This window comes from Solanum tuberosum, unplaced genomic scaffold (assembly GCF_000226075.1).
Source record: "Solanum tuberosum cultivar DM 1-3 516 R44 unplaced genomic scaffold, SolTub_3.0 scf00440, whole genome shotgun sequence".
Lineage (NCBI taxonomy): Eukaryota > Viridiplantae > Streptophyta > Magnoliopsida > Solanales > Solanaceae > Solanum > Solanum tuberosum.
In genome coordinates this window covers 465,803-475,728 of record NW_006239363.1, presented here as the reverse complement: position 1 = coordinate 475,728, position 9,926 = coordinate 465,803, and positions in this window count along the sequence as shown.

Below are 9,926 nucleotides of genomic sequence, written 5' to 3'. Positions count from 1 at the left end.
GAAGTGGTCCGTCTTCATGGCGTGCCTGTTTCTATCATTTCAGACCGAGGTTCACAGTTCACTTCCAGCTTTTGGAGGGCTTTTCAGGAGGAGTTGGGGCACCCGTGTCCACCTTAGCACAGCTTTTCACCCACAGACGGATGGCCAGTCGGAGCGTACTATTCAGGTCCTTGAGGATATGTTGCGGGCCTGTGTAATGGATTTTGGAGGTCAGTTGGACCAATTCTTGACTTTGGCGCAGTTTGCATACAACAATAGCTACCACTCTAATATTCAGATGGCCCCATTCGAGGCCTTATATGGTAGGCGTTGTCGCTCTCCAGTTGGTTGGTTTGAGTCTATAGAGACTAGGCCGCGTGGTACAGATTTGCTTCAGGAGGCCCTGGATCAGGTGAGGGTGATTCAGGATAGGCACAGGAAGGTTAGAGTAGGCACCAGAGTTATGCGGATCAGAGGCATCGACCTTTGAGATTCTCTTTTGGTGACCGGGTATTCCTCCGTGTGTCGCCCATGAAGGGCGTGATTAGGTTTGGGAGGCGGGGCAAGCTTAGCCCAAGGTACATTTGGCCTTTTGAGATACTCCGGACAGTTGGAGAGGTTGCTTATGAGTTGGCCCTACCTCCAACATTTTCAGCCATCCACCCGATTTTACATGTCTCCATGTTGCGGCGATATGTTCCTGATGAGTCCCATGTGCTCCAATATGATGCAGTCGAGTTGGATGATCGTTTGACATTTGTAGAGGAGCCAGTTGTCATTATAGCTAGAGATGAGAGGAGATTGCCCTCGAGAGCCATTCTTGTTGTTAAGTTCCGTTGGAGGCATCGTCCAGTCGAGGAGGCTACCTGGGAGACCGAGCAGGAGATGCGAGAGAAGTTTCCCAGCTTGTTTGAGCCTTCAGGTACTTCTTGATCCTTTCTTTCGTGGACGAAAGTCCTTTTTAGTAGTGGATATTGTAATGACCCTCATGGTCATTTCTGTGTCTTGCCTTCTGTGTGTCGTTTAGAGCGTTCCTATAGCGACCCCAAGTCATTTATAACTTGCTGGGACTGACAGTTCGGTCACCTGGTCGTTCGTTTGGTCTTGGTGCGAGTTTTTGTGTTTTGGAGCTTATGAACCTTGAACGATCATTTTTTATCAAAAGTTCAAGAAGATGACATCAGAATCCAATTCTAATGATTCCATCATAAGGTTGACTTTGGTCAACATTCTTGGAAAATGCGCTCAGATGAAAATTCCGTCAGCGCGGTAAGCTCTGAAATGTCAAGTTTAGTCTAGATTAACCCTTCTTCTGTGTCCCGAGGTTTTTGATATCTTTCCGAGCCCTTTTGTGAATTTTGACTTAAAATGGCTTTTGGAAGTGGGACCCACTTTTTATCAAAATAACCTCTGATGGAAATTTCGACTGCGCCATTGAGTCTGGAATATCGAATTTGGTATGATAGCATATCTTGTTTGCGTGCACGGGGTTCCGAACGAGATCGGAGCACCCCATCGAAGTTTTAAGTTTGGAATTATTGCAGATTTTCTGCAATAAATGCAGAAAAACAGCAACATATTTCCCAAACTTAAACCCTCATAACTATCTCATTTTTCATCCGATTTAAGCGATTTAAAGTGCGGGAGCTTTGTATTTTTGGTGGCTTCACTGTAGAGTGTTCGGAAGTTGTTGGGAGCGCGTAGTTCGAGGTAAATTTTGCGATAACCTGACTGTTGTACCCCTTTTTCGAGCTGCTGTTTTTGACATTCTTGTTTTGGTCATATCTCTCTCATTTTAGCTCGGTTTTAGGTGATTCGAAGTCCCACGTGTTGAGAATTGTCGTGACTTCATCATAGAGTGTTCAAAGAGTGTTGGACACCATTAGATTCTTGTAGATTTCGAGTTTAGGCTACTGCTGTTTTCTTTTTTTGGTTGATTAAAGTGTGATTTTCTTGCTTGTTGGTTTTTGCTACGTTTTGAGCCCCGAATTGTGTTTCACTTTGGTACACAAGTTTGGGGTGATGTTTAGGGTGTCTTGACGGAGTCAAATTCGGACAGTTCGGTGTGGGTCCCACAATTCCCGTTTTGACTCCAAAATTGACCGTTCTCCGTTTGTTGTGATTTTGGTGTCTAAACGACTGTAATAACGTTGTGATTCTATTTTTGATAGCGGGGTAGCGTTTCGAGGAGGTCCGGAAAGGGAAAGCTCCGGAGAAGTGATTTTGGAGCGCGTGTGATTGGCACAGGCCCACTTCTGTTACTGAGGTTCGTAGCTTCGTCGGGTTAGCGAGTTACTACAAACGCTTTGTTGAGGTCTTTTCTACTATTGCAGCCCCGTTAACTCGATTGACTCGTGTTGATGTTCCCTTTGTTTCGTCAGAGGAGTGTGAGGCGATCTTTTTGAGGCTCAAGGAGTTATTGACCACCGCTCCTATATTGACTCTTCCAGTTGAGGGCGAGGGATTCACGGTTTATTGTGACGCATCCGACGTTGGATTGGGTTGTGTATTGATGCAGCAGGGCCGGGTTATTGCTTATGCGTCGAGGTAGCTTAAGATTCATGACCGCAACTACCACACCCATGACTTAGTGTTGGTTGTGATAGTTTTCGCACTTAAGATTTGGAGGCACTACTTTTATGGAGTTCGATGTGAGATCTATACCGATCATAGGAGTCTTCAGTACATCATGAGCCAGAGGGACCTTAATTCGAGGCAGCGTCGTTGGATTGAGCTCCTGAAGGACTACGACCTCTCTATTCTCTATCATTCGGGCAAGGCGAATGTGGTAACGGACGCCTTGAGTCGGAAGGCGGTGAGTATGGGTAGTCTAGCCTTCTTATCTGTTGAGGAGCGACCCTTAGCTTTGGACATTCAATCCTTAGCTAATAGCATGGTTCGGTTGGATATCTCAGATTCTAGACGCATCTTGGCCTTTATGGGAGTTCAGTCTTCTTTGTTTGATAGGATCCGTGGTTGCCAGTTTGAGGATGATACCTTGGTGGCCCTTAGAGATCGAGTGTTAGCGGGTGATGGTGGTCAGGCTACCTTAGATCCTGATGGAGTGTTGAAGTTTGCCGGCCGCAGTTGTGTTCCGAGAGTTGGAGATTTGATACAGTTGATACTTTCTGAGGCCCATGAGTCTACATACTCTATCCATCCGGGCATAGCGAATATGTATCATGATTTGAGGCAGCATTACTAGTAGAGTGGCATGAGGAGAGATATTGTTGACTTTGTTTCCCGTTGCTTGTGCTGCCAGCAGGTAAAGGCCGAGCATTTGAGGCCTGGTGGCGAGTTCCAGAGATTACCCATTCCGAAGTGGAACTGGGAGTGTATCACTATGGACTTCGTTGTGGGGTTGCCTCGCACTTCTAGAGGTGTTGACAGCATTTGGGTCATCGTGGATCGATTGACCAAGTCAGCACACTTCCTTCCTGTTCATACTACTTTCAATGCCGAGAGGTTGGTTCGTATCTACATTAGGGAAGTGGTCCGTCTTCATGGCGTGCCTGTTTCTATCATTGCAGACCGAGGTTCACAGTTCACTTCCAGCTTTTGGAGGGCTTTTCAGGAGGAGTTGGACACCCGTGTCCACCTTAGCACAGCTCTTCACCCACAGACGGATGGCCAGTCGGAGCGTACTATTCAGGTTTTTAAGGATATGTTGCGGGCCTGTGTTATGGATTTTGGAGGTCAGTGGGACCAACTCTTGACTTTGGCGCAGTTTGCGTACAACAATAGCTACCACTCTAATATTCAGATGGCCCCATTCGAGGCCTTATATGGTAGGCGTTGTCGCTCTCCAGTTGGTTGGTTTGAGTCTATAGAGCCTAGGCCGCGTGGTACAGATTTGCTTCAGGAGGCCCTGGATCAGGTGAGGGTGATTCAGGATAGGCACAGGAAGGCTTAGAGTAGGCACCAGAGTTATGCGGATCAGAGGCGTCGACCTTTGAGATTCTCTGTTGGTGACCGGGTATTTCTCCGTGTGTCGCCCATGAAGGGCGTGATGAGGTTTGGGAGGTGGGCAAGCTTAGCCCAAGGTACATTTGGCATTTTGAGATACTCCGGACAGTTGGAGAGGTTGCTTATGAGTTGTCCCTACCTCCAGCATTTTCAGCCATCCACCCTATTTTTCATGTCTCCATGTTGCGGCGATATGTTCCTGATGAGTCCCATGTGCTCCAATATGATGCAGTCGAGTTGGATGATCGTTTGACATTTGTAGAGGAGCCAGTTGCCATTCTACCCAGAGATGAGAGGAGATTGCGCTCGAGAGCCATTCCTGTTGTTAAGGTCCGTTGGAGGCATCGTCCAGTCGAGGAGGCTACCTGGGAGACCGAGCAGTAGATGCGAGAGCAGTTTCACAGCTTGTTTGAGCCTTCAGGTACTTCTTGATCCTTTATTTCGCGGACGAAGGTCCTTTTTAGTAGTGGATATTGTAATGACCCTCTTGGTCATTTCTGTGTCTTGCTTTCTGTGTGTCGTTTAGAGCGTTCCTATATTGACCCCAAGTCATTCATGACTTGCTGGGACTGACAGTTCGGTCACATGGTCGTTCGTTTGGTCTTGGTGCAAGTTTTTGTGTTTTGGAGCTTATGAACCTTGAACGATCATTTTCGATCAAAATTTCAAGAAGATGACATCAGAATCCAATTCTGACGATTCCATCAGCTCCGAAAGGGTCATTTTAGGCTAGTAGCATGGCCGACATAACTCCCGAGGTTTTCAGTGTGAATCGGTGTGATTAGGCGTTTTAGCCTTTGAAATTTAGCCTAAGGTTGACTTTGGTCAAAATTCTTGGAAAACGCGCTCAGATAAAAATTCCGTCAGCGCGGTTAGCTCCGAAATGTCAAGGCTAGTCTAGATTGACTCTTCTTTTGTGTCCCGAGGTTTTTGATATCTTTCCGAGCCCTTTTGTGGATTTTGACTTAAAATGACTTTTGGATGTGGGACCCACTTTTTATCGAAATGACCTCTGATTGAAATTTAGACTGCGCCATTGAGACTGGAATATCGAATTTGATATGATTGCATGTCTCGTTTGCGTGCACGGGGTTCCGAACGAGATCGGAGCACCCCGTCGGAGTTTTAAGTTTTGGAATTATTGCAGATTTTTCTGCAATAAATGCAGAAAAACAGCAACATATTTCCCAAACTTAAACCCCTCATAACTCTCTCATTTTTCATCCGATTTAAGCGATTTAAAGTGCGGGAGCTTCGTATTTTTTGGTGGCTTCGCTGTAGAGTGTTCGGAAGTTGTTGGGTGCACGTAGTTCGAGGTAAATTTTGGGATAACCTGACTGTTGTAGCCCTTTTTCGAGCTGCTGTTTTTGACATTCTTGTTTTGGTCATATCTCTCTCATTTTAGCTCGGTTTTGGGTGATTCGAAGTCCCACGTGTTGAGAATTGTCGTGGCTTCATCATAGAGTGTTCAAAGAGTGTTGGACACTATTAGATTCTTGTAGATTTCGAGTTTAGGCTGCTGCAGTTTGCTTTTTTTAGTTGATTAAAGTGTGATTTTCTTGCTTGTTGGTTTTTGCTGCGTTTTGAGCCCCGAATTGTGTTTCACTTTGGAACACAAGTTTGGGGTGATGTTTAGGGTGTCTTGACGGAGTCGAATTCGGACAGTTCGGTGTGGGTCCCACGATTCCCGTTTTGACTCCAAAATTGACCGTTCTCCATTTGTTGTGATTTTGGTGTCTAAACGACTGTAATAACGTTGTAATTCTATTTTTGATAGCGGGGTAATGTTTCGAGGAGGTTCGTAAAGGGAAAGCTCCAGAGAAGTGATTTTGGAGCGCGTGTGATTGGCCTACAGGTTGGTTACGGTTTCCCTCTCTTAGATTGAGCTCGAGAATGTGAATGCATGTTGATTAGTTAGGATTTGGGTTGGGTAGTTATTGAATCCTGCATAGGTGTTAAGATATCATGTTTTCGGTCTATTTCGGGAATTATCGGGTAACTGTGAGCATGCTTTGTGTTATTAATGGACCCTCCTAGCTATGTGGAGTGCTTGCATGCTTAATTACTGTTCATTTGAAGCATGTTGGGCCTTAGTTTAGGTGTGACTGGGGCTTACCTTAGAAATACATTATTCGGATCCGATAGGCCTTAGTTTTACCCCGACGTCGCTCGGCCAACTTAGATCCCTGTAGACTGGTGTAGCAGACTTGAGTCTGATAGTTTGGGCCTTATTTAGGCGATACTCTTTCTCCGACTATAGTTATCCTTATTTTCCCCGATGTTACGGCTTCACGAGTTACATCGGCGACACTAGTTCTACTTCGCGATTTGAATTCAATTTTTGATTTGGTTCTAAGGACTTACATTGATTGGCTAAGTATGGACGGCGTTCCACGGATATTTATGAGTGTGAATCGATTAGGACTCTTTCAGCAGCTACATTGACACTTTTATAGAGCATCCGGTTAGAGTCCCGGCCTCTATTGCCCAAATACTATTATAGAGCATTCGGGGTAAGGTCCGGCCTCTATTGCCCAGATACTTATATAGAGCATCCGGTTAGAGTTCCGGCCTCAGATATTTGATACTTGTGATTGGTTACTTGGGTACTTCTGGTGAGTATCCGGTTCGAGGTCCTGCCTCTGTACTGTCAGATTCTACTAATTGGGGTTGAGGTTCTGGTTCGATGATCTCCGTTCTTAGGTTCTTTATGCAATTCTTTTTAGTTATAGTTATTCTGTGTACTCGTCGGGCTTATGGGGGTCCGTTAGGGTTTTTATTTAACTTGCGCACGAGTGTACCTTCTGGACTTATGGGGGCCCAGTTAGGTGTAGTTAGCTTATAGATTACTTTAGTTAGTTCTTTCTACACTCGTGTGCATTCCATTGTTAGTTAGATTTTAGTTCTTGACTTCGGTTTGTGTTATTCCTTCTTTTCATATTTGCCTTTACTTTTCAAGTTTCAGTCGGCATATGATGCCTACTGGGTACCTGTTGTTTTGGTACTCATGCTACGCTCTGCATCTGTTTCGTGATGCAGGTTCGGGCACTAATAGCCAGCGTTAATCAAGCTTAGAGAACACTGATTCTGAGACGAGAGTGTGCACACGACGTTTTGTACTATTTCAGTCTCCATCTGTATATATAGACTTGTCTTTTACCTTTCGAGACAGTCCAGTCTCTGTTGTCCACTTTTGGGACTTGTACTCATTTTGTTAGTAGCTCTGTACTAGTGACTTCTAGGTTCTGGGAGGGATCTTTATTTGTATATATGTTTTGGTTTGCTTCTGCCTGTCCATATTGTTATTTGCCTACTCTTGTTTAGTTTCTACCCTCAGACTCATTACTTGTTGTTCCGGGTTACGGGTTAGCTTACCTCCTGCTGGGTTATAGTAGGTGTCATCATGACTTGAGAAATTCGGTCGTGACAAGTTGGTATCAGAGCTTTAGGTTTATCGGCCTCACTTGTACAGAGCTAACGTCTAGTAGAGTCCTATGGATCGGTGCCGAGACGTCCGTAACTTATCTTCGGGAGGCTACAGGATGTCCTTAGGAAAGTATCCTCTTTTGTTTCTCTTTCGTGCAGCGTGTGTCTAATTGGTTTTTGGAAATCTCACATTTTTCAATCTTTCGCAGGATGGCTCGCTCGCGAGGTGGCGCGGCTAGGGGTGGCGCACCCAGGCCTGCAGGCAGAGCCTCAGCTTGGGGTAGACGCCAACCCCGAGGTCGAGGCAGGGCCGTAGCACCAACCCGAGATAGGGAGGATGAGCCTCAGGCAGCATATGTACCTTCACAGTCGGTAGGGCCGGGGCCAACCCAACCACCAGCTGCATCTTCAGCTCCTGATCTTCATGCTCTGCTGACTCAGATACTAGCAGCTATTGGGGAGATACGACAAGCACCAGCACCAGTCCCAGCTGCACCAGCTCCAGCGCCGCAGGTTCAGCCTGCCGCAGCGGCACCAGAGGATCAGCTGCCACCAGTTCATGTGGCTGTCGTGTCAGACTTAAAGGATGGGGAGATGCCACTGCGCGAGCAGAAGATGCTCGGGGTATTCCAGAAGTTGGCACCGCCGATATTCTCAGGGGAGATTGGAGAGGATGCCTACAAGTTCCAGCTCACTTGTCAGGAGCAGCTACAGTCATTAGGCCTCTTGGAGTCGATAGGAGCTGACTTCACCGCTCATCAGTTTCGTGGGCCAGCCAGGTAGTGGTGGCGCTCGTATCGAGAGTCCAGGCCAGCTGGATCGCCTCCTGTATCTTGGAGTGAGTTCTCATAGGCTTTCTTGGCCCGATTCATGCCACGGATCATCAGGGATAGGCTTCGTGATCAGTTCTCCAGATTGGAGCAGGGCCCTATGATCGTCTTAGAGTACGAGACGAGGTTCCACGAGTTATCTCGACATGCTACCATGATCCTACCCACGGAGGAAGAGAGAGTTCGTTGTTTTGAACGTGGGTTGCGGTACCGTCTGAGGGTCGACACAGAGCATTTGGTTTCGGCCGGTCGTTCATTTCTTGATGTGGTCAACCATGACCGATCCATGGAGCATATTCATCGCGAGGCCCAAGGGGGCAGCGATGAGAGGGCACGCTACCAGGGCAGCTACAGCGGGTCCCAGACTAGAAGGAGAGATTCCTATGATAGGCCTCGCCAGAGGTTCCAGCAGGGTCAGTCCAGGCAGTGTTTTGATTGCGGTGCGCTTGACCATTGGTCCAGAGAGTGCCCCCGACGAGGGCGATGAGCGATGGTACCACCTCCCCTTGCACCTAGACCAGTTTCAACAGTGCCCCCTCTAGCTAGATGTGGTGGTCAGGACCAGGGTCGTCGAGACAGCCGACAGGGTACCAAAGGCTGAGCTCGGGGAGGCAGGTTAGGTGGTAGACCAGATGGATCGGGCAGAGGTGCTCAGGGCCACTTCTACGCAGCCCCGGCGAGGGCGACGGCTGAGGCAATTGACGATGTCATCACAGGTACGCTTTTATTATGCCATCAGCCTGCTACAGTATTATTTGATCCCGGGTCCACATTCTCGTATGTATCTTTTTATTTTGTTCCCCGATTGGGTATGAGGTCTGAGTCTTTGGCAGAGCCAGTTCATGTTTCGACCCCGGTGGGTGAGTCCTTAGTAGTGGATCAGATATTGCGATCTTGCTTAGTGACTATCCAGGGTTGTGATACTAGAGTTGATCTTATTTTGCTAGATATGGTTGATTTTGATGTGATTCTGGGCATGGACTGGTTATCCCCTGCCGCCTTGGATTTCTACGCCAAGACCATTACTTTAGCCATGCCTGGCATTTCCCCAGTGTTGTGGCAGGGTGCTTATAGTCACACACCGACAGGGATTATCTCTTTTATGCGGGCTAGACGGTTGATTGCTTCTGGGCGTTTAGCTTATTTGGCTTATGTGCGAGATGTGAGTAGAGAGGGCTCTTCAGTTGACTCAGTTCCTGTGGTTAGAGAGTTTGCAGATGTGTTCCCTACAGACCTACCTGGCCTACCCCCAGAGCGTGATATTGATTTTTCGATTGAGCTTGAGCCAGGTACTCGGCCTATTTCTATTCCGCCAACCCGGATGGCTCCTGCAGAGCTCAGGGAGCTTAGTGTTCAGTTAGAGGATCTCTTAGGTAAGGGGTTTATCCGTCCAAGTGTGTCGCCTTGGGGTGCTCCTGTTCTGTTTGTGAAGAATAAGGACGGGACTATGAGGATGTGTATTGATTACAGGCAGCTGAACAAGGTGACGGTGAAGAACCGTTACCCCATGCCTCGTATTGATGATTTGTTTGATCAGCTTCAGGGTGCCGCCGTGTTTTCTAAGATTGATTTGAGGTCCGGGTACCATCAGCTGAGTATTAGGGCAGCGGACATCCCTAAGACGGCATTTAGGACCCATTATGGCCATTATGAGTTCTTGGTGATGTCGTTTGGGTTGAGTAATGCCCCTGCTGCCTTCATGGACTTGATGACACGTGTGTTCAG